We start from the raw sequence: 19,267 nt of genomic DNA, 5'->3' as shown, positions 1-19,267 counted from the left end.
CTCTTTTATCAATCCTGGATTTTTCACATTCTTTTCTAATGACTCGTACTAAGTCTGCGTCATGTTGATGCTTTGTGGTCCCAAAATTTATTGTTCTTCAACTTCCTCCCATAAGATAGGAGTGTAAGTGATCGGTGGCCGACTAGAAGGGGGGTTGGATAGACGGCACCCCTAAATCAATAGCTTCCTATAATGTTAGCTTACGTAGCGGAATACAAACAAAACAAATAAGCTAAAGACTAAAACTAAGAAAGGAAATGCAAACCGCTAACACGTTAGTTTAACGTGGTTCGGAGATTGCTTGCTCCTACTCCACGGTGTGTCCTTGAGGTAGACAATCCCAATCCGTCGGTGGATTAGCCCCCGACAAACTCCGGCTATCTCAAGTCACTCTTTGTGGGTGGAGAAACCTCACCACAATATCAACCAAGACTCTTGAGACTAGTAGACTACTAATTAGGGGTTACCACTACTAATTTCGTTAGGGATAACCAAGCTTCCAAGCCTTGGTTATATAGGCCGCGGGTTGAAAACTCTGCCTACCAGTCGACTGCCAAAATATGCAGTCGACTGTCCTCTGTGGAAATTCGACCGTTACATCCCAACGGCTCGATACCAATCGACTGCTAAAACTAGCAGTCGATTGCTCCACACTGACCGAACGAACAGAAATATTCTGTTCGCTCCCAGTCGACTGCACCAGTTAACTGCTAAAACATGCAGTCGACTGCTACAGTAACACTACAGTACCCCTACAGTACTACTATAGTACTGCTACAGTAACCCAAAACTAGGATTTTACTCCGAGTACAATCTCTCATGCACTTGTACCCTCACCCTTATGACTCACTTGACGCTTCTTTGCAGCGTTGACCTCTTGCCTTCAAGCCTACTTCCTTTGGCCCTCGTCCCTCAGATGCATACAAGTCGGCGACTCGTCTCCAATGTCATCCTTCGCGTATGCCTTGAAGTCGGTTCCCTCAGCCCTTGTCCTCGTTGCCTTGTCCACGTTCCCTCGGATGCATACAAGCCCGCGGCTCATCCCCAATGACATCCTTCACCCGACCCGAAGCCATCAACCGGAGCCACATGTGTATTCTGTAGTCCTGCACAACTCAAGTACACATATCAAATACAAGGGTAAACCTAACTTAAACTCTTTCCCCAAACACCAAAACACATAGTCACACGGACCATTGAGATTGCTCCAACAATCTCCCCCTTTTTGATGTTTGGCAATACGTTTAAGTTAGGGAAACCATAATAGCAAAACAATATGCTAAAAACAATGGACTTAAGATGCCAAGGCTATACACTTGGACTTACTCCGTTGAATAGACTTACGATGTCAAGGCTACACACTTGGATTTACAACGCCGAATGGACTTACGATGCCAAGGCTACACACTTGGACTTACAACGCCAAAATAAAAATGCAAACATGTATGGGAACCTATCCCAAGGCTCCCCCTACCCCTATGCTCCCCATTGAGCTAGGAATTTTATCACAAGGCTATTTAAGAACCTATCACAAAGCTCCCCCTACGCAAAGACACTAAGGTTTTCTCAACTATACCTTACTTCTCCCCCTTTGCTTAACATCCAAAAAGTTCTCCAACAATATCTAAATTATTGAAAACTTATCATCCAAATTGACCCTAAACTCATGTATTAATCACCCCCATGAATTTCATACATCTATACGAGTTGACCCAGTCACAAACAGCGCTGAAAATAGTTTCAGGCTGGTATCAGTCGACTGCCATAAGTACCAGTCGGCTGCCCCCATGAAAACGAGCTTACAGAGACATTCTGTGCTCAAAAACACTATTACCAGTCGACTGCTAACTGTACCAGTCGACTGGTACACTATGTTGGCAAAAATCAACCTTTTTGATCCACTTTCAGAAATACGTCAAAAATTCCACAGACCTAAAAAAAAAAATCTCAAATTTTGTGGAGAGGTCTATTTTATCAATATCTACTTGGAAAATATATATATATAAATATATTTATCACAAATCTCAAGATTGACACAAAACACAAAACTAGCTAAAAAGTTCAATTGAACCTTGACCTAAAGTCCTAGTTTTGGCTTCCTCTTGATGTATTTGTCCACACTAACCCACAATGCATCCCTAGCATTGGTTTATATGATATTTACACATATAAAACCAATTATCATGCAATATGACCCCAATGTCATATTTCTTGCATGAAACACAACACAATTGTGCCAAAACCCTAGGTTTGAGACTCAAGTCTATCCCCAAACCACTTGGCACATTTCATGGCTTGTCTAGACTCCCAAGTAAAACTCACTTGAGATCCATTGGGCATAGGTCCCAATTTGACTCTTAGAGCTCCCCATAGAGCTCTTAACCTTAGTCACCTCCCTAAGTGACTCATCTACAATAGCTAGGCCACATCTGTGCACCTCCGGTGACACTTGGCTTACAAACCTAACCTTCTTAACTTTGGACAACTTGTCTTTGGTTAATTTCTCCTTACTTTTAAATGACTTTTCCTTGCCATTTCTTGACTTCTTCTTGCTATAGTCATATGCAACCCTAGCATAAGACTTTACCTTAGCATTGGAGACATTAGATCGGTATCCCAAACTCGATCTATCATTGTTGGATTTTTGACTACCCAATACCATGCTTAACCCTCTAGATCCAACATTGAATCTATCTAGGGTTTTCTCCAATTGATCAAGCTTTGCTTTCAAAGCTTGATTTTCCCTTTCTAGGTTCCTAAACCTAGAGTTAACATGTCCACCATGGACATTCATAGACGTACCCACTTTTCTAGGCATATGTCTCCCCTTCTTGGGATTAATGCCTTGAGTCTCCTTAGGTCTACCATTTCTAGAGTTATCATAAATGGATACCTTAGGATTTTGATCTACATTAACCCTACTTCTATCATGATATTTGAAACCAAAGTTATGCATGGGTAAATAGTAGCAATTATTGTTAGCATGCATGGGTGTATAAGAATTAAACCTTGAATTGTAATTCAAGTTAGGGTATACCTCCCTTACCCTTGAAGCTCCCCCCTTAACTTGAGTTTTTCTTCTTCTTCTCTTTCTCCCATTTCTTTAATTTCTCAAGCTTCTTGATCTCCCTCTTCTTGGGGCATTTGTGTGGTAGTGTCCCTTCTCCCCACATGTGAAGCATACAATGTGCATTCTCCTTCTTTGACCTTCTTCATTCCTACAACCCTTGTTAGTGTTTAAATTAACTTGAATGAGTTTAGGAGTTACCTTCTTCTTACCCAATGGACACCTACTCTTGTAGTGTCCCTTCTCATTGCACCCAAAGCAATGATGTTGTCTTTTGACTTTGCTTCGGTGGAGGTGCTCACTAGGTTGACCTCTAAGATCTCTTCTTCGCTTGTCTTGGATTCTTGTTCAACCCTTGAGGATGTGGATGATGTCTCATTTTCCTCATCCACACTTGTGGATGGCCTCTCTTCATCCTCCTTCTCCTCGGACGTGACCGAATTCAGTTCCTCTTCTTCTTTTGATGTTGAATTGGTCTCCACATCCGATTGGTCCTTCTTCTCCTCTTGGACCACTTCATCCTTTTCTTCGGATTTTTCCTCTTCGTGTGTAGGCATGAGTTCTTTCCGTTGAACCTTTTTTATCTTGCTCCATAAATTGTGAGCATTCTCGTACTCACCTACACACCTCATCACATTAGAAGGCAACATATCAATTAAAATTGATATTACCTTATTGTTTACCTCCGACCTTGAGGTTTGCTCCTCCGTCCAATATCGTGGTCGGAGCTTCTTTCCTTTCTTGTCTTTCGAGACTTCAAACGGTTCCTTGATCACCATCATGGTATCCCAATCCATGTCGAAGAAGACCTCCATCTTCATCATCCAATAGGTGATGTCCCAGAAGCCTCCGCCTTCAAACTTCAGCGGTTCAATCAAGTCGGTCATCTTCTTGTATTTGCTCTTCTCAGCTATTAGTCCGGTGAAGTGCGACCTTGGCTCTGATACCACTTGTAAGGGATCGATGGCCGGCTAGAAGAGGGGTTGGATAGACAGCACCCCCAAATCGATAGCTTCCTACAATGTTAGCTTGCGTAGCGGAATACAAACAAAACAAACAAGCTAAAGACTAAAACTAAGAAAGGAAATGCAAACCGCTAACACGTTCGTTTAATGTGGTTCTGAGATTGCTTGCTCCTACTCCACGGCGTGTCCTTGAGATGGGCGATCCCTATCCGTCGGTGGATTAGCCCCCGGCAAACTCCGGCTATCTCAAGTAGCTCCTTGTGGGTGGAGAAACCTCACCACAACACCAACCAAGACTCTTGAGACTAGTAGACTACTAATTGGGGTTTACCACCACTAATTTCATTAGGGATAACCAAGCTTCCAAGCCTTGGTTATATAGGTCGCGGGTTGAAAACCCCGCCTACTAGTCAACTGCCAAAACATGCAGTCGACTGCCCTCTGTGGAAATTCGACCGTTACATCCCAACGGTTCAATACCAGTCGACTGCTAAAACTAGCAGTCGATTGCTCCACACTGACCGAATGAACAGAAACATTCTGTTCGCTCCCAATCGACTACACGGTCGACTGCACCAGTCGACTGCTAAAACATGCAATCGACTGCTATAGTAATACTACAGTACATCTACAGTAACGCTATAGTACTGCTACAGTAACACTGCAGTAAACCCAAAACTAGGATTTTACTCCGAGTATAATCTCTCATGCACTTGTACTCTCACCCTTATAACTCACTTGGCACTTCTTTGCAACTTTGACCTCTTACCTTCAAGCCTACTTCCTTTGGCTCTCGTCCCTCGGATGCATACAAGCCCGCGACTCGTCTCCAATGCCATCCTTCGCGTATGCCTCGAAGTCGCTTCCCTTAACCCTTGTCCTCGCTGCCTTGTCCACGGTCCCTCGGATGCATACAAGCCCGCGGCTCGTCCCCAATGCCATCCTTCACCGGACCCGAAGCCATCAACCTGAGTCACATGTGTATCCTGCAGTCCTGCACAACTCAAGTACACATATCAAATACAAAGGTGAACCTAACTTAAATCCTTTGTCCAAACACCAAAACACATGGTCACACGGACTATTGGAATTGCTCCAACAAGGGGATCAACATGGCCTACCATATAAAGCCTTAAAAGGTGTTGAAACAACCCTAACATCCTACTCATGACAAGATATACAATACATGTTGATCTCATGTGGATGACCTATCAGATAGTATATCGTAAAACTCTTGAAAATGACAACAGGAACATTGCATAACATATGAACCTCAAAACTTAACATAACTTCTTTAAATGAAATTTAGAGACTTCTACCAAGTTTATAATGCATGAACCATAACTCATGAACTACATGACATAAGATAGGACAGGTTTCGTGATATGCTAATAAGGGTCCCCGGACAGTATGCCATGCATCCATCTCGCCTCCTCGGTTACTTCGCCTCCATGCCTTTTTATCATATCCTAAGTTGCATCTTCTTCACCTACAAAATCCACATAGTGAGTCCTGAGACCCAACAAACATATTCATATACTAATGTGCACTAGATAAAACTGTAAAACCTAGGACATGGACTTGATTGTACAAAATAGTATGCATAACCTACTTGGGAGATGAATATGTCGCAGATATGGTAACCATAATTAGAGCCCATTCGTGAGGTCCTAGATCATGTTAACTAGGTTTCCCACGCATTTCATCATCATTCATGTTTGGAAAAACCCTCCACGGAGCTCATCCCGGTGCACCAATCCCATACTGTCACCACATATACACATATTCATCCTCATATCCTTACATGCTGCTACTTTTTTTTTAATCATTTCTATCATTCTTTTGCAAGCTTCATAAACATTTCAGCATTCATAACATATTTTATAGGCATTCATCATTGTTGGTGCAATTGACCTAGGTTTTGATCGGTACGATTATAGTTTTGATGTGTGTGTCAAAGAGTTTAAGTTAGGTTCACCCTTGTATTTGATATGTGTATTTGAGTTGTGCAGGTTTGCAGGATACACATGCGACTCAGGTTGACGGCTTCGGGTCTGGTGAAAGATGAAGCATCCAAGGGACCGTGGACAAGGCAGCGAAGACAAGGGCTGAGGGAAGCGACTTCGAGGCATACGCGAAGGATGGCATTGGGGACGAGCCACGGGCTTGAATGCATCCGAGGGACGAGAGCCAAAGGAAGTAGGCTTGAAGACAAGAGGTTAAAGTTGCAAAGGAAGCGTCAAATGAGTCGTAAGGATGAGGGTACGAGTGTATGAGAAATTATACTCGGAGTAAAATCTTAGTTTTAGGGTTTTACTATAGTAGTACTGTAGCGTCACTGTAACAATACTGTAGCAGTCGACTTCATGTTTTAGCAGTCGACTGGTGTAGTCGACCACGCAGTCGACTGGGTGTGAACAGAATGGTTCTGTTCGTTCGGTCAGTGTGGATCAGTCGACTCAATGTTTTAGCAGTCGACTGCACCTGTCGACTGCATGTTTTAGTAGTCGACTAGTAAATGATCGTTGACATACTGTTGGTGTTACGAAGTAGCCATTGGCTACCTCCAACCGTAACACCAGTCGATTGATGGTTTTGCTAGTCGACTGGTGTCGAGATGAGTTGATATGATAATCAACTCTCTCCTCTTATTTATAGGAAGCTTTGGGGCTTGAAGGAGGTTACTCATGCTTGTTGAATAACTCCTTAGCAATTGTCCAAAGCTTCCAAGCCATTCTCTTCCTCCTAATCTAAGTCTTCATCTTGTAAGAGGAAGAGAGCTTTGTGAGAGGTTGTACTCCACCGAGAATGAGTAAGAGCTAGCCGGAGATTACCGGGGATTGATCCACCGAAGGATCAAGGGTTCGTCCACCTCAAGAACACACCGTGGAGTAGGAGCAAGCAATCTCTGAACCACGTAAAGGATTTGTGTTAGCATTTGCTCTTACTTGTTTATTTTCATTGCTTTAGTTTTCGTATTCCTCTTGCGTAACTAACCTTGTAGAGAAGAATCAAAATTGGGGGTGACCTAGCTATCCAACCCCCCTTCTAGCCGGTCACCGATCCCTTACAAGTGGTATCAGAGCCAGGACACCCTTCAACGGACTAATCGCCGAGAAGAGCACTTCATCAAAATGGCCGGCTCAAACATTCATCCACCCAAATTTGAAGGGGACTTCTCTTTGTGGAAGAAGAGAATGGAGGTATTTTTCGAAACTGATTTTGACATTATGCTAATCATGGAAAATGATTTCGAAGTGCCTAGGGATCAAGACAATAAGATACTTGAGAAAACAATGTGGAGCAAGAAGCAAAGGGAAGAACATTTAGCGAATTCTAAAGTCATACATCATCTATTAAATGTCCTTCCCTAACAAGAAGTAACAAGAGTTGGAACTTACTCAAGCGCCAAGGAGTTATGAGAAAAGCTAGTGGAGCTTCATGAAGGGACATCGGAAGAAAAACTAGCAAGAAGGGATCTTCTCCGAACTCAACTCAACAATATCAAACTCGAAAAAGGAGAAAATGTATCAATACTTCATGCTAGGATTAAAGAAATTTTGAATGGACTAACAAGTGTAGGTGAGAAGCTTTCAAACCAAAATATCTTGATGAAAGCCATCAATGTCTTCCCAAGAACATCGACATGGAGCTCCATTGTAGATTCATTCTACATTTCAAAGGATTTAGAGAAGAGCTCGCTAGATGAATTCTTCTCAACTATGGAGCTTCATGAGACACGAGTTGAAGGGCTAGATGGAGAAAAATCAAAAGGAGTAGCCCTTGTGGCAAACAAGGGAAATGGGAAGAAGAAGAAAGCCCCATCTCCATCATCTTCTGATTCCGAAGAATTAGGCGCTTCAATGGATAGCGATCAAGAGGCGTATATGGTAAGGAAAATGAGAAGGACATTTAAAAAATTTTCAACAAACAAATATCATGCTAGGAAAAGCTCAAGAAGCAAAAGTAGAACAAGAAGGGTCATTTGCTATAACTGTCAAGGAGAAGGACATATAAGAGATGATTGTCCTCTCTTGAAGAAGAAGGAAGGGAAGAAGAAGGAGGAGAAGAAGACAAAAGAAAAAGGAAAGAAGACTCAAAACCTAAAAGCAACATAGGATGATCCATCATCATCATCGGAGGAAGAAGAGCACCATGTAGTCAATTTTGCTCTAATGGGAATTGATGATGTAGCCTCCACCTCATCTGAAAATGAAGAGGGAAAGAGCTCAAGTGAAGACGAAGAAGGGAGCTCAAGTGAAGGGGGAGGTCAAACATCGGATTCGAATGTCTCGGTAAGTGAGGTACATAATCTTCCTCCTCATGTCTTAATTAAAATTATTTCAAGCACAAATGATGATTTGTTTAAGGAAAAAAGAAAGAACAAATCCTTGAAAAATGATATTTGCATGCTTAAGGAAAAATTAGAATCCATGACTATTAAGGATAATGATATGCATGCTTCTTCTACAAATTCAAATGATTCATGTTTAGAAGAAGAAAATAAGGCTTTAAGGGAAAAGATAGAATACCTTACCAATGCCCTTAGAAAATTTGAAATTGACTCTAAAACCCTAAACATGATTATTGAGAGCCAAAGGGCAAGTTTTAAGAAAAATGGGTTAGGATACAAGGAACCCAACAATGAAAAGACCTACCATTGTCTACTTGCTAGGGGCCAATCAAAAACCAAGACTATAGATAGAAAATGGATCCCCAAGGAATATTTGGTTAACCCAATTAGAAAGAATTTCTATTGGGTGTCAAAATCAATCCTCAAGGGTTAGAGGATTTTAGGTTAGTCAACCATTAAAATCATAGTTCAAATCCTTGAAAAATGGTTGACTTGAGACCTTAAGGGGGAACACTTAGCCTTGATAGAAATTCATGATCAAGGGGGCTAAGTAGAAGTTATCTTCATCTCACAATGATTTTCATTATTTTCTAACCTTAAACGTGAGATGATAGGATGACACAAATAATTCACTTATGCTTATGGCATCTTGATGAGTTATGAAATGAATCAAGTTTTAGTGATCATAGGCCAACTATGGGAAAAACAAATGTTTAATTAATGGACATCTTGCCCATAGATCATAGTTAGACATTTTAAATGTTTTGAAAATATTTTTATGTTTTCTTTACTGTGGTTTATCTATTTTGAAACATATGATTGCAAAACAAGGTTTCAAATTGATACCACCTTGAGTGATTTTCAAAGTGTTTGAGTTTTTATCAAAACCTCAAAAATATGATGAATTTTCATGAAAATATATTTTTCGTTGGTAAAGAACATTATAATAAATGTGTGTTCAAAATTTCATGATTTTTTGAATTTTCTAGAATTTTATATGCATTTCTGAAGTTGACTTTAAAATATTGAAAATCGAGTTGGTTTGTGCCAGTCGACTGCGACAGATAGCAGTCGACTGGTAGCTGTTTTCCAGCACCCTCAAGAGCCGATTTTGGGTATTTTTAAGTCCACATTGATACCATAGTATGTGTACATGTTTGGTACAATTTTTGATGGTGTCAAAGGGGGAGAAATGCGAAGGTTTAAGTTAGAAACCTAACTATGTGCAAATATTTGCAAAACTTGAAAATTATGGTTGAGAGCATATGTTAAGGGGGAGTTTGGGTATTATGTTTCATGTTTACATATTGCTTCTAATTTTCATGTTGATATTTATGTCTAACTTAAACATATTGCCACACATCAAAAAGGGGGAGATTGTTGGTGCAATCGACCTAGGTTTTGATCAGTACGATCATAGTTTTGATGTGTGTGTCAAAAAGTTTAAGTTCGGTTCACCATTGTATTTTATATGTGTATTTGAGTTGTGCAGGTTTGCAGGATACACATACGACTCAGGTTGATGGATTCGGGTCCGGTGAAGGATGAAGCATCCGAGGGACCGTGGACAAGGCAGCAAGGACAAGGGTCGAGGGAAGCGACTTCGAGGCATACACGAAGGATGACATTGGGGACGAGCCGTGAGCTTGAATGCATCCGAGGGACGAGAGTCAAAGGAAGTAGGCTTGAAGATAAGAGGTTAAAGCTGCAAAGGAAGCGTCAAATGATTCGTAAGGGTGAGGGTACGAGTGCATGAGAAATTGTACTCGGAGTAAAATCCTAGTTTTAGGGTTTTACTATAGCAGTACTGTAGCGTCACTGTAGCAATACTGTAGCAGTCGACTTCATGTTTTAGCAGTCGACTGGGTGTGAACAGAATGGTTCTGTTCGTTCGGTCAGTGTGGATCAGTCGACTCAATGTTTTAGCAGTTGACTGCACCTGTCGACTGCATATTTTAGCAGTCGACTGGTAAATGACCGTCGGCATACTGTTGGTGTTGCGAAGTAGCCGTTGGCTACCTCCAACGGTAACACCAGTCGACTGATGGTTTTGCCAGTCGACTGGTGTCGAGATGAGTTAATATGATAATCAACTCTCTACTCTTATTTATAGGAAGTTTTGGGGCTTAAAGGAGGTTACTCATGCTTGTTGAATAACTCCTTAGCAATTGTCCAAAGCTTCCAAGTCATTCTCTTCCTCCTAATCTAAGTCTTCATCTTGTAAGAGGAAGAGAGCTTTGTGAGAGGTTGTACTCTACCGAGAAGGAGTAAGAGCTAGCCGGAGATTGCCGGGGATTGATCCACCGAAGGATCAAGGGTTCGTCCACCTCAAGGACACGTCGTGGAGTAGGAGCAAACAATCTCCGAATCACGTAAAGGATTTGTGTTAGCGTTTGTTCTTACTTGTTTATTTTCATCACTTTAGTTTTCGTATTCCGCTTGCGTAACTAACCTTGTAGAGAAAAATTGAAATTGAGGGTGACCTAACTATCCAACTCTCCTTCTAACCGGCCACAGATCCCTTACAATCATAACACTTTAATTAACTTTCATGAAAAGGAACAATTAGAACCTCATGCATTACATACAGGTACAATAACTACTAGATATATTTAAATTAACTTCCAAAAAAAAATGAAAGGTTTAAAACCCATGCTGGATAGAGTCAATAAGATATAAAATAAGACATGAATAGATGTACCTAGGCCCCTCTAATCCGGTTACACCATTGGGTCTTGTGCTAATTGGTCATTTATCAAATTACCATCTTGCCCAGCTTGAGAGACCCAAGGAAAAAGATCAGCATCCGAATCCTCCCACCAAACTGGTCACAGGAAATACTAATCTAGTAAGGTAAACTACTAAGTTTTCCTTCAACATTATAATTCATGCATCATCCGAAAGAATCAAGAAGGCAACAACCTTAACTATCACCAGTCACCCTCCGCCAATTTATCACAAAAATACCCAGCTAACATGATTAACAAGCACCAATTTAAAATCACAGCAGGAATTCACCAAAACAAAACTGAAACACCAAGCTAACATGATTAAGCAATGCGCCTATTGAAGTCACAGAACCTTCCGAAATCCCCAAGCTAACATGATTAAGAAAACCTATATGAAATCATTGCAGGAAAATCACAGTAGGAATTAACAGTAGGAAAAATATAGTAGGAACTCCCAAAATCCTTCGGAAAGCAAAGTATGATTTAAGAGATCTTTCCTCCCCAAGTTTTTCTCCTTCATTTAACCCAAAGACCACCATCAAACCATCAACTCAACACCAAACCAAAATGAAGCATCCAAATTCACCCAACTCAACGGAGGATCGTTCACCCCTCTTGAAGATACCACCCCTCTTACCCCACAGCTTCGTTCTTAACAAAAACAAAATGAATAATGCTTGCCTTTCCTTCGAGATGGAGGAGCAATTAGGCTTCGAAACGGGATCAAACCTTCCTTTCCACCAACAAAACACCTTTCCTTTCCCTGTTGGTGCCGCCGTCCGGGAACCCTAGGCCAAAGGAGATCACATCGCTATCGGGAGCTCTTGCTTAGGGGAATCACATCGGCAACGTTGAAGAGAGGAGAAGATGAGGGTGGCAGCGACAACGGGGTCAACAAGTGAGGAAACTAGAGGAAAAGAGAGAAAACTTAAGGTTTTCCCATTTTTTTTGGTTTTTTTAGGTCCCTTAACTTTGACTTAATCAATTCAATCAACTCCCATCTAATTTGATATTCTAAACATGATCTGTTGGTATCCTAAGGTTGTTTTGATGTGATCAAACAAGTTTAGTTAGGTCCTATTGTCTTTAATCCTGTGTCTAAGTGTGCAGGAACTTAGGAGCACAGGAAGTCGAGCAAAAGACGCAATGTTCCGAAAGAGTACACCGGCGGACAAGAAGGAGTCGTGCGATGTTTCCGAGGGACGAGAAGCTGGAGCGAAAGATTGCTCGGGGGGCAAAAGACGCAGCTAGCGAGAAGGTCGGCACGAGAGAAAGCCGACGGGCTCGGTGCGTCCGAGAGACGAAGCTGCGGAAGAGTACGCGAGCAGACGAGAAGGAAGCATGTTAAGAAACCTATTCTATAAAATTTACCAAAAACTATTAAAAAAGTTCATAACTGAAAAGTACTTAAGATCATACTTAGTCATAATCCAAGGTAGTTAATAGATACAACAAGTCAGAAATAATAAACCCTAAAATCGCTCCTCATACTCACCATCTCGAAAATAGTCAAACATCCTCCGCTGCTCCTTTTCTAAAGCATCAGTACGATCAATCATCTCTTGACGAAAGTCTGCAATTTGACCCTGAAGGGAGTTGCACTAATCATCCATCTTCGTCTCTAAGGTGGTAAATCGACTAAAAATATCATCACGAAGACGGGTAAAGAAGTCACTAGTCGGAGGAGGAGGTGCATATGAACTGCTCTGAGCAAAGTCAAAGTAAGACGTCATGGCAAATCCTGGATCAATAAACACCGGAGGAGGAGCAGTAACTAGAATCGGATCTTCTTCAGCAATAGGTTCGTCAACGGCCGATGCAACGTAATGTGGATGAATCTGTTTATACACAAGGCCCTCGGCACTAGTCCTAATCCCAGCCAAAGACAACTGTCTAATACCGACAAGATTGAAATCAGATAACTCAATTAGTTCACCACGGTGAACTCCGACTCCTAAAGAAGCAATGTATGCAGTGAGGACATGACACTGGATCATGTGGACTTTATTCGAGGTGTTGTACCCCGAATAGTAGATAATAGAACGGTAAACCCAGTATCCTAAGTCAAAGTGAAGATGGCGTCGTAGTGCATACATTAAAAAGAGATGAATAGGACGCAAACCCCCCGATCTCTAGACGATAAAGGATGAATACATGAAACAACCATTTTATCAAGGGCATTATTAGTTGGACTTAATGTTACAGTAGACATCTTCTTAAGACGAGCTCCCTCAAAAAAATCAGCATACATAAGATCAAGAGTAAGATGAGCAAAAGGAGCAGGTAATGGGTTCGGAAGAGAAGCATTGAAAAATATATGGATCATCGAAGGTCGAATACGTAAAAATTGAAGAAACATATCTAGACCAAACAACATCTCTCTGGTAGCTACTCTAGTCCTATAGTGATGGTGGTCAAGTTCACACAGGTTGTGATAAAATTCAGAACAGAGAATGGGATTGTAAGCATGTCGGCAAAAGACAATGCTATCTAGTTGAAAGTATTGGTTGATCTTTATGGTTCAAGACAGTAAGTTTGATAGAATTGAAGATCAAGACAACGAGTACCTATCACCTTAAATTTTTTATTTGGAAAAGATTGGCATAATTTCTCGGATGAAAACCTAGGGATGCTAGCCTTGTCTACTTTAAATTAGACAACGAGTACCTATCACCTTAAATTAGACAACGAGTACCTATCACCTTAAGAGAGCTAGCCTCTCATTGCGCAATTGCTCTACTTTTTTCACTATCATAAAAAATTTAAAAAAAATATCAATATGTAAATAAAGAGGAAAAGAATAATAGAAGAATACCGAGGCATTGTCGCACACCAAAGGATGCTAGAACCGACGAAATGGCTTCAAAGGTAAGGAGGAGAAGAGGATAGAAGGAGTTGGTGCGAAGCCTATGTTCTACCCGAACATGTATATATAGAGGTTGATCGGTCGACCGATCCAAGGTTCGGTCGACCGATCCCTTTAACACGGTGACCAAGTTGTCGATGTTCGGTCGACCGGACACTTGTTCGATCGACCGATAAATTTACGCCAGTAGACAAACAAGTTAGGCGAATGGTCAAAAATTTATTACGATTTACTATATCGGTCGACCGATAAAAGTATTCGGTCGACTGATACATTAAAAATTACATTCTCGTTAGGTCGACCGAACTAGGTTTTCAGTCGACGGAACAACCGGGTTTTTTTTTAAATAATTTTAATTAAGGTTTTAATTAAGCTTTTAAAATAAGTTTTTTTTTATTTAAAATAATTTAATTAAGTTTTTAAATTAGTTTTAATTAAGTTTTTAAAATAATTTAAATTAAGTTTTAAAAATAATTTAATTAAGTTTTTTTAAAAATAATCTCTAGTAAGTTTTTTAAAATAATTTTAATTAATTTTTAAAAATAATTTTAATTAAGTTTTAAAAATAATTTTAATTAAGTTTTAAAAATAATTTTAATTAAGTTTTTAAAATAATTTAATTAAGTTTTTAAAATAATTTAATTAAAAATTTTAAAATAATTTTAATTATGTTTTTTTTAAATAATTTAATTAAGTTTTTAAAATAATTTAATTAAGTTTTTAAAATAACTTTAATTAAGTTTTTTAAAATAATTTTAATTAAAATTTTAAAATAATTTTAATTAAGTTTTTAAAATAAATTTAATTAAGTTTTTTAAAATAATTTTAATTAAGTTTTTAAAAATAATTTAATTAAGTTTTTAAAATAACTTTAATTAAGTTTTTAAAATAATTTTAATTAAGTTTTTAAAATTATTTAATTAAGTTTGTAAAATAATTTTAATTAAGTTTGATATTAATTAGGTTTGAAGTTAATTTGAATTATTGAAAAACGTTATTAAACCCATGTTAGATTCAAATTTAGCTTTGGGTTAAACAAGCAGACTTCCTAAGGATAAGTTTTCAGTTCAGTGGCGAGACATATGACCTTCTTGTGTATCAACAGTGGACCACTTGTTGAAGACTTTCCAAACTGTTCCCGGTCAAAAAACTTAATACTAAATTTTTGTCTAAATAGCCCATGTTTGACTGGGGTAGCTTCGGTCAGATCTACTAAGTCTAGTGCACCAGGTAGAATACACAAGATTCAGCCTAGACATGCCTTCGACAAAGCTTCCTTGACGTACTATCATCCCAATCCATTCCGATGCTATGTTGTAGGGTTTAGTAAACCTTTTTTATCTAACCATTCTAAGCAGAAAGTAAACCTAATCCTAAGTGTATGAGTTTGGTTAATCATGTCGGTTGAATTGTCCTAAGTGTATGAGTTTGGTAAACCTAATCCTAAGTGTATGAGTTTGGTAAACCTAATCCTAGTTTCTCCCCCTGAGTCATAGCTTAGATAAGGTCTATCTAAGTAATGATTTTGACTCTTAGGGATTAAGTATAGGTTTGGTTTAATTGGTTTGATTAAATGTTTTGTTTGGACTCATGCTTGGACTTGACTTCTAACATTTTGACTAATTAATGACAAGTATGATTTGTTTGTTTGTTTAGGATTGTAACCAAGTCCTGATTTGTTGTACATGGCTCATTGTGATCCAAGTACCATGTTTAGACATTTGGACCCTAGTTCAAACTTTTCCAACGTTTTCTTAAGTCGCTCGACTTGACCTTTCAAGTCGGAATTTTCTTCCTCAAGTTTTTCAACTTGAGTTGAAGTTCCGACTTGAACTTGGTTAGTCGAGTCACTCAAGCTAACTTGCTTCTTAAGGTGGTCTATTTCCTTAAGTAACAAGTTATTTTGTTTTTCAAATTTTGTCAATTTTTTAAACAAGCATTTAACTACTTTAACCAAATTAGACTTAGAATAAATCGTTACCATATTTGGATCTTCCGATCCATGGCTTCTTTCGGACTCGATGTCGATCTCGGACTCGTACTCTTCATCGAACTCAGAGTCAGAATCTTCATTTCTTGCCATAAATGCAAGATGGCTCGAATGCTTTGTTTGCTCCGTGTCAGATTCATCGGAAGAGGTCTCGTCCCATGTTGCTTGGAGGGCTTTCTTTCGTTTCATCGATTTAGGCCTTTCTTCCTTCCGATTTGGACATTCATTTTTGAAATGCCCTTTTTTGTTGCATTCATAACAAATCACTTCTGATTTGTTTTGTGCCTGGTTGAGTGGTGTCTTATTGGCACTTTTTCTGAATTTCTTCTTCGTCTGCAATCTTCGGACCATGTTGACTAACTCTTCTTCATTTGTTAAATCAGTGTCTGACTCGCTTTCAGTCTCGATCTTTGTTCTTGTTTTAGTTTCCTTGCTTGGAATTGCGTACAAAGCTACTCCTTTCTCGACATGACTTACGTTAGATTGTTTATGTAATTCCAATTCACAGAATAATTCATCTAACTTAAGAATTGAAAGATCCTTAGAAACTTTGTACGCATCTACAATTGATGCCCACAAAGCATTCCTCGGAGAAGCGTTTAACGTGTACCTTATTGTGTCGTGGTTTTCAAGATTATGTCTAATCAGATGGAGACTGTTGAGGATGTCTTTCAGTCGAGCGTGGAGTTGCGAAGCCATCTCTCCGGGGAACATTTTAATATTGAATAAGTTATTTAAAAGCAAATCCCTTTTATTTACCTTAGATTCGTCAGTCCCTTCATGTAGTTTGACTAGGGAGTCCCACAGTTCTTTAGCGTTGTCGTAGGGACCGACTCGGTTCAACTCCTCCATTGTGAGCCCGCATTGAATGGTGTTGATCGCCTTGTAATTTAGTTGTGCCTTCTTGATCATTGGAGGAGTCCAATCTTCTGGTTCTAATGGTGGTCCGTCTTTTGTCGGGGGAGTATAACCTTTCAAGATCATGAACCAAAGTTCGATATCAGACTTCAAGTAACACTCCATTCTATTCTTCCAATAACTGAAATTTTCTCCTTTGAATAGTGGAGGTCGGGCAGTACTGTATACTTCTTGATAAGAGTTTGACATCCTTAAAAGAATAATAAACAAATTTCCAAGACTCTCGTCTTGGGATTAGTAGTGCTTAAAAAATACAAACAATAAGAAAAAATATTCTAGAATAATTGATAAAAAGAAGATGTTTTAAAAAGGTGTTTTGAAAAACGGTTAAGTAATTTCAGAGCTTACGAGGCTCTGATACCAATTGTTAGATCGGATGAGTGCGATAGAGAGGGATGAATATCACGCTTTTCAAAACTTTCCTTTTATTTTAGAAAACAGAATCGTGTAGTGGAAAGTAAAATGAAAGACTAGTTTGTTTACTTCGTTCGGAGTCTAGGTCGACTCCTACTCGAAGGCCTGTGATCCTTAACCGCACCGATGGGCAATCCACTATAACCCTTCTTTACGAAATCCTCGGAAAGAAGAAGATCGTACAGATACAAAGATATAAGATAGCAACAATCCTACTATCTTATATGAATTTAAGTGCAATACAAATAAAGTATACCGACTATTGTAAGTGAAGGTTGAAGCTCGGTCGGTACTTCCTGACGGAATAGCTTAAAGAGTCGTAGAGAACTTGTAGCATGGTCCGCTTGCAGAGATGAGCTTTGTGATGATCAGAAAATAGTATTGTACAGCCTCATATCTCGAGCCCCTTTTTATAAGTATCTTTGAGATTCGATTGACTGATCCCTCTGTTCGGTCGACTGAACCAGCTCCCTTCCTTCCTGGCTAGAGTTTGATGTTGGCTCGATCTTTTGCATTAACTGGTCATTAAGGGTTCGGTCGACCGATTCCTCTTTTTGGTCGATTGAACAAGCTCCTTCCCTGTTCGTCGAGATTTGCCAAGATCCTTATTTAATGTTGCTTTAATGTTGATTGGTTCGGTCGAGCGATCCATGGGTTCGGTCGACTAATCAACCCTTTTTCCTTTTGCTTTTGATCGATGCTGATGAACTAGCCTATGCTGAGTCATCATGGTTTGATCGACCGATCTTACTTATCGGTCGACCGATCAAGACTTGATCGGACTCGGTCTGTTCTGGTCTGATTTGATCACTGCTTTGATCTCTCCTTGTTCGGTCGACCTATTCACTGGTTCGGTCGACCGATTCAGACGGACCTACAAAATAGTGTTAAACAAAATATCCTGCAAAACAGATGTTAGCACAATAATATTATAATACGCCCTTCGAGAACCCGACCTCACTGTCGCTCCTCCAGTTGTTTACCTCAACCTACCTGCCAAACTTAGATCCTCCAGATCTAGTTTAGACTTTTCACTTAGCTTTGATCGGCTCGCCAGGACTTTTTCTCTTGATCTTTGGTCCTCCAGACCTCTCGATCACACTACCAAGTGTCGGGTCTTTTCGACCCACTTGGACTTGCACCTAGGTTCCATGATCTGCTAAGATTTCTCCTGCCTAGCCTCCAACTAGGTCTTTCTCGGTTGAGTAAACAGCCTGTACACTCAGTCAACTTGTTAGATCACAACAAGACTTAACTTGAACCTTTGACAACATCAAAACTTAGGTTTGATTTTGGTGCAACTTGCACCAACAACTGGGAAGTCCTAACTGGAAGTTAGGCAAGGGCAAGTCTAACGAGAAGGTTGGTAGAAGAAGAAAATCCAAGTGGTCAGTATTGACCAGACACTTGGTGTGGAAAGTCCTAATGAGTGAAGCTAGGCAGATGAGAAGTTCTAGTGAGTAAAGCTAGGTAGTTGGCAATCCTGGTGAGTGAAACCAAGTGAAAAGCCTTAGTGAGTGAAGCTAGGCAAAAGAAAAATCCTAATGAGTGAAGTCAAGTGAAAGTCCTAGTGAGTGAAGCTAGGCAGTGAGAAAGCCCTGGTGAGTGAAGCTAGGCATGTGGAAATCCAGGTGGGTCAAGGTTGACCGGATACTTGGTGATTGGAAGTCCAAGTAGGTCAAAGGATTGACTGGATATTTGGCACAAGGAGAAAAGTCTAAGTGGGTCAAAGGATTGACCAGACACTTGGTGAAGAAGTCCTAACAGGTCAAGGTTGATCAGATGCTAGGCATTCTGAAGTCCCAATAGGTTATTGTTGACCAGATGTTGGGCGAGGAACCCGAGACTTACTTTTGGAAGTTAGGGGTTCAATAATCGATTAGGGTAATCGATTGCACCGTGCGTTAAGAAATTAAGCATTTTGCTTAATCGCTTAAGGAACTTTCTGTTTAAAACAGAAAGGG

Source organism: Zingiber officinale, chromosome 1A, assembly GCF_018446385.1.
Source record: "Zingiber officinale cultivar Zhangliang chromosome 1A, Zo_v1.1, whole genome shotgun sequence".
Classification (NCBI taxonomy): domain Eukaryota; kingdom Viridiplantae; phylum Streptophyta; class Magnoliopsida; order Zingiberales; family Zingiberaceae; genus Zingiber; species Zingiber officinale.
This window is presented reverse-complemented; position numbering follows the sequence as displayed.